The sequence below is a fragment of the Carlito syrichta genome, unplaced genomic scaffold (genome assembly GCF_000164805.1).
Source record: "Carlito syrichta isolate Samal-C Ts95f unplaced genomic scaffold, Tarsius_syrichta-2.0.1 Scaffold303013, whole genome shotgun sequence".
NCBI lineage: Eukaryota > Metazoa > Chordata > Mammalia > Primates > Tarsiidae > Carlito > Carlito syrichta.
In genome coordinates this window covers 268569-275165 of record NW_007247109.1, presented here as the reverse complement: position 1 = coordinate 275165, position 6597 = coordinate 268569, and the positions used below count along the sequence as shown (strand labels likewise).

Below are 6597 nucleotides of genomic sequence, written 5' to 3'. Positions count from 1 at the left end.
CTGCACTCCAGTCTGGGCGACAGAGTGAGACTTCAACTCAAAAAAAAAAAAAAATAGACAATAGGCTTAAACTCAAGCATGTTAAATGCAAATGATCCAAACACTGCAATTAACAGACAGGGATTGTCAAACGATAAGAAAGCTGGCCTCAACCACACACTGCCTAGAATTGCCTTTTCTTTTTCTTTTTCTTTTTTTTTTTTTTTTGAGTCAGGGTTTTTACTCTGACACCGAGATTGGAGTGCAATGGCTCACCGCAGCCTCCACCTCCTGGGCTCAGGTGATCCTTCCATCTCAGATTCCTGTGTATCTGGGACTATAGGTGCGCACCACTATGCCCAGCTAATTTTTAACTTTTTTTGTAGAGATGAGGTATTGCTGTGTTGCCCAGGCTGGTCTTGAACTCCTGACTACAAGACTGTAGTCAAATAGACTGTAGGACACACACGTTCAAACACAGTGTCACTGTTTGCTCTCCTCTGGACACCAGGTCTCCAAGGCCAAGTTCTACAAAAGAAAACTGCAACCCTCACCTCTAGGGCCAGTGAAATCTGTATGAGCCTTTTGTTGTTGTTGTTCACTAAAAACCTGTTTATTAAAGTGTTAATGTTTTATATAACTGGTTCAATATTTCTTGTGCAACTTAGAATCCCGAGTCACCCTTCAATAATTGAGATGTTTACAATACAGACATTTGTACAAACCACTATGCTTACCAATGCCTAACATAATTTCTTTCCTATAACCTACATTTGCCTGATACATAAAACACTAACCTTTCAAAGTCACCACAACTTAAGGAACTCACAAAATTATTATAATTCCTCCAGTTTTCAGTAGTACATTTAAATCTTAAAAGAGAAAGCCAAAACCCCAAAGTGAAAAGCCTTAACCTAAACCAACACTGAGAAACAGTAGTAGAAGCTCTTTTATTCATCGCAGAGAGCAAAAATACAGACTATGCTTATTAATTAATTTTCCACTGAAGAGAACAGACTTGGTATTTAGAGGGTAAGCGACTAGTCAGGACTTGCTTTTGGAGAATGCTCGATGAGCGCCTTGTCAATGGTTGGATACTGGTACCGGGGTCCATCTCCTCTGATGAGCCTTTCTTTAAGAAAACCTTATAGCCGGGCTCGGTGGCTCAGCCTGTAATCCCGCGCCTTTGGGAGGCTGAGGTGAGTGGATTTGCCTGAGCCCGCAGGTTCGAAACCCACCTGGGCAGGCGAGACCTCATCTCTACAATAAATTTTAAAAATTAGCCGGGTGTGGTAGCACACGCCTGTAATTCCGGCTACTCGGAAGGCTGAGGCAGAAGGATTGCCAGAGCCCAGCAGGTCGAGGCTGCGGTGGCCGGGAGCAGCCACTGCACTCCCAGTCTGGGCGACAGAGTGAGACTCCAATTCAAAAAAAAAAAAAAAAAGCCTTTTGCACAAAATCCTAGACCCCAAAAATAGAGGGTCAAGTGCCCCCACAGGGAAGGCACAATGGGTCCCTCCATCAGAAACTCCAGGGATCTGCATGGGAGGTGTTGCCACTTGCTGTCGAAAGCCTGGGGGGTATGTCCCCACATCCCATCTGCACTGTCTCCTGGAGTCACCAGTGGGCGTCCGAGAGCCACACTGGAGCAAGGACCGGGCTCACCTGTTACTCTGCCAGCTTCCCTGCTGCCTAAAGGTGGGTGAGCGCCCCTCCTCTGTCCCTTCCACCTCCCCCACCCATGAGTAGGCTGTTTACTGGGCCTCCTGTGGGGTCTCGGGTGGGACAGGCCAGAGAGCAAGTGTGAAAGTGGGATGGGGGTGCAGGAGGATCCCTGAGGGCCCCATGTCCACCAGAGAACAGGCTCACACCTGCTTCTGTGGCTCCTCTGCCCCCAATTGCCCTAGGTGACTGACTGCCAGTATCACACCAGCATCCCTCCCCTTCAGCTGTGTGACCTGGTGCAAATTATTTGCCTTTTCCTTCAGCCAGAAAGCAAAGTGGTTGCCATGGACCCAGCCGGCACTGGGATTGACCGCATTCAGCATGTTAACGCACAGCTGGTGCTCAGAAAAAGGTGGCACCTGGAAATGCTCAACATTCCAGCACTCACCATCAGCACCATCATCATCATCACTGCTGCCGCCACCATCACCATCTTCACCACCACCACCACCACTATCATGACCATTGTCACCGCCACCACAACTACTCCCATCATCACCATCATTGTCACCATCACCCCATCATCAGCACCAGCTTCACCATCATCACTCTCACCACCACTGCCACCATCACCAGCATCATCACCATCAACACCATCATCCTCACCATCACCATTACCATCAGCACCACCACCATCGTCATCACCACAACTACCACCATCATCACCACAACCACCACCGTCACCACCATCATCACCATCACTACCACCATTATCCCATTATCAACCCCAGCTTCACCTCCATCACCACCACCATCACCATCGCCACCACCATCACCATCACCATCTTCACCATCATCATCATCATCACCACCACCATCGTAATCACTATAACCACCGCCATTACCACCATCATCACTATCACCATCGCCCCATTATCAGCACCAGCTTCACCATCATCACCACCACCATCACCATCATCATCACCATCACCACCACCATCACCATCTTTGCCATCATCATTACCATCATCACCACCACCACCACATCATCACTGTTATGCCTAAGATCCCAAGGCTAGATTTTAATCCTGGGCTGGTGATGGGAAGCCATACTGTAACCATCCCATCAGGCAGCCAGCGCCAATGCCTGTGTGCAACATTCTCCAGCACCATCCTGTGGGTCTACTTCACAGACAGGTAAACAGGCTTTCAGACATGTCGAGGCACAGCCAATAAGGGAAGCCTTCCTCCTCCTCCCCAGAGCAGCTGTTTTGATGCCAGGTGGGGCCTACACCAGCCCAAGATGTATTGTGTGTAGACGGAAACAAGGAAATCCTCTTCCAGTTCAGGGTGGAGTGTTGCGGTGAGTGGCAGGTCAGGGTCAAGGACCCGGCATTCAAGGGTCAAGGCCAGCCTGACTGTGAGCTGCAGCCACCAGCCCCTCCTTCTTGCCCCTGGCAAAGCCTGCTCTTAAGTTGATGATAGACTGGCCTCTGAGGGGCTCATGGGGTGCAGAGGGCGCAAGCTTCGTTGGGAGTGGCTGGCAGGTCCTGGCGCTGCTGTGATTCCAGATGACCTTCTGGTCTTGGAGAGAGGCCCTCCCCAGGCTCGAGTGAGGTCACACCTGCAGCCTAGCTCAAGAGAAGCGTAGAGACTTAAGCTGCCGGAGCCGGGGGACCTGGGGAGAACAGGTCCACACTCCTTCCATTTCATCACATTCCATTTTACTTTAACTCATTTTACTATTTTGGTTTTTTTGCTTTGTTTTGTTTTGAGTCAGAGTTTTCCTGTCATCCAGGCTGGAGTGCAGTGGCATGCTCATGGCCACTGCAGCTTCATTCTGCTGGGCTCAGGTGATCCTTCTGCCTCAGCTGGAACCACAGGCATGTGCCACCACACCCAGCTAATATTTTTTTTTATATACTGTAGAGCTGAGGGTTCAACAAGTTTCCCAGGCTGGTCTCGGACCCCTGGGCAGGCAATCCTCTCGCCTCAGCCTCCTAAAGTGCTGGGATTACTGACGTGAGCCACCTCACCCGGCAATATTTTGGTTTTAAAGTGTACTTTAAGCCAGGCTTGGTGGCTCAGCCTGTAATCCCGCACCTTTGGGAGGCTGAGGTGAGTGGATTGCCTGAACCCGTGGGTTCGAGACCCACCTGGGCAGCGAGACCTCATCTCTACAATAAATCAAAAAATCAGCCGGGCGTGGTAGTGCATGCCTATAATTCCGGCTACTCGGAAGGCTGAGGTGGAAGGATCGCCGGAGCCCAGCAGGAGAGACTGCGGTGGCTAGGAGTGGCCACTGCACTCCAGTCTGGGCAACAGAGTGAGATTCCAACTCAAAATAAATAAATAAATAAAGTGTACTTTACTAGGATTTTTCATTGAGGGTCTGCTTACTCCTGATAAAGAGCATGGATCCCAAGTGTCTCTGCCCCTGGATTCTACAGCCGTGAATGCTGGGTGGCCAGGGCTCCCTCCTGCCCACGGCTGGTGGGGGTCAGTGTCTGGGGCCAGTGCCCCTCCTCTCCCAGCTCCCATGATGCCCCACTGCCCCTTTCCAGGTCCTAGGGAAGACAGGCGGCAGGGCTGAGCTGGGCCCTACAGCCTGGCCCACGCCCTGGACAGGTCCTACAGTAAGTATCCCTGGAATGCAGCCAACCCAGCGGAGAGAGACGCCCACGAATGTCCCTCTCCTGTCCTGCCCCCTCTTCTGGGGTTGGCTATAGAGGCCTGAGCCAAACACCAGGAGAGGAGGTGCCTCCGTCCCAGCAGACATACCAAGGTCTCCTCACGCTGGCCAGAAGCCTTGGCGGTTGCACCAGGCTGTTCCAAGAGAAGCCAAAGGGGGAGACAGGAAGCAAAGACCACTGGGCAGAGGCTGGGTCAGTCCACACCTGGGATCTGTTGGCCTGAGTCCTGACGGCCCCAAGCTGACCTCTGATCCCAGCATAGGCTGAGCCTCAGCCCCTCCCACCTGCCCCCACTTGACAGGCTTGTTTCTGACCCCAAGCTCACAGTTCCCAAGGCGGGCAGCACAGACACTAAGGTGAAGCACTGGGGACGTTTCAGGTACTGTCTCCCACTCCTTGACCCTTTTCCACTCTGAGCCTCAGTTTCCCCATCAGGTGGCAAAAGCTCTTCTCCCTGACCTGGGATGAAGGTAAGGATTCAATAGGAAAAGGGGTGCTCTGTGCAAAGGCTGTATTGTGTCCACACAGGGCAGGTGTAGACGCAGGGAGAGAAAGACTACTACTCCTCTTACTCTTGCTGCTGTTACCCTGTGGATACCGTCTGCCTGTCTGTCCAGGAGGGGGCCGTGGATTGGCTCTTGGAGTCTGGCTTTCCCTACACTTGAAGAAATGCCCTGGGAGATACGGAGCCGGCCAGACAGGGCTCCACAGGAGCAGGGTTGCCAGCGCCAGACAAACAGCAGCACCTGGACGCCATGGTCACCCGGCTCCATCCTCCAGCCTGAGCTGTAGCCTGAGAGGGGCCACCCCTGGGAGGCCCCATGGGGTCCTGACCGAGGCCTGGCACCCAGTCAGGGCCCCACGGAGACCCCACAGCAGCCGTTGAGAAGCTGCTGTTATTAGCCAATTCACAGAGCAGGAGACCGAGGCTGGGCAAGGATGGTACTCCCCCAGCATCACTGAGCTAGGAGGGGCCCAGGCCACACAGCCCAGATGGCTGTTCCCGGAGGGGCCTCACTTAGGTGCAGTGTGTTCACAGACAGTGTCTTGGGGCCTTCACCCCCTGCACCCTGTGACACCACTGGGGCCTGGGCTGGGGTGGAGAGACAGACGTTCTGCGCCTCATGCTCAGTACCTGCCCCCACCCAGACCCAGGTCTGGGCCCATCCAGCTGGGTGTGCCGGCAGCTGCAGCAGCAGGCCCCCAGGAACAGGTCTGGCCTTGAATGCCAAGTGGAAAGTGACGGAACCCAAATTCTTGCTCCGGGTGAGTCGCCCGGGCTTGTCCCACTCAGCCTGGCTCCTCTGGCACCCCTAGCTCCTTGAGGCTCCCCAAGAGCAGACTCCTTCATAACTCCGGGTCCTGGAATGTCCCACAGGAGCTGAGGACAAGCCCCTGGGGGCAGGCTCCAGCCAGGAGACCCCTCACCTTCGGGGACCTCCTGTAGGTTCCAACCCCTGCAGCTCTGGGCCCTGAGGCTGCAGGGGTTGGAACCAAGGTCAGGCTCCCCTGCAGGTGACCATGCTGAGCCACTGGGCAGGCAAGGGGCCAGGCTGGCAGCAGGGAGGGAGGAGCAGCAGCCCAGGGACGGATAGGCCTATCATGCAAACCCCTTGTCTGGCTGTGCTGTCAGGAGGCCCCTAGCAGCCACCAGGGCCCAGGCAGGCTGGGCGGGTAGATGCCAGGCCATGCTGCAGGTCAGGAGCCGTCCTGCTGAGGACCTGACACCCTCCCTTGGAGGCAGACACTTGCTCCCACAGTGCCACTATGGAGTTCCTTGGGAGCATACTCTGCCCACTTCCCTTGTGGGCATCCAACTAGCAGGCACCATGGTCCCCACTCAACGGAGGAGGCCCTGGGGCTTCCCCAGACCCCCAGGCTGGAAAGGGCTGAGCAGAGTTTGGGTCTGGTATGGGCCAGGCCCACCCCTGTCTCACCATCCTCCTGGCCAAAACTCTACTGTCCCCAGCCGGGGAGCCCACACAGGAGCCAGGGCTGCTTTCTGGGCTCAACATCTGTATGAGGAGGTGACGTGGAAGTCATTCATTCTTTCATTCCACAAATGCAGATACTCCTGAACTCACGAAGGAGTCATAATTGGATAAACCCAGCTAAAATAAAATATGGTAAGTTAAGCCGGGCTCTGTGGCTCAGCCTGTAATCCCGCGCTTTGGGAGACTGAGGTGAGTGGATTGCCTGAGCCCGCGGGTTCGAGACCCGCCTGGGCAGCAAGATCTCATCTCTACAATAAATCAAAAAA

General features: G+C 54.1%; 1 protein-coding gene across 1 annotated transcript in view; it reads right to left on the bottom strand.

Annotated features, from left to right (window-relative positions):
• The window catches only part of RPS21 (ribosomal protein S21), an 11270-nt gene extending 6004 nt beyond the window's left edge, over positions 1-5266 (bottom strand). The window contains exon 1 of the mRNA XM_021712018.1: positions 5262-5266. The gene's annotated coding sequence lies outside the window, so the exon portion shown is untranslated. The remainder of the gene's footprint in view (positions 1-5261) is intronic.
• Positions 5267-6597: the final 1331 nt, after the last annotated feature.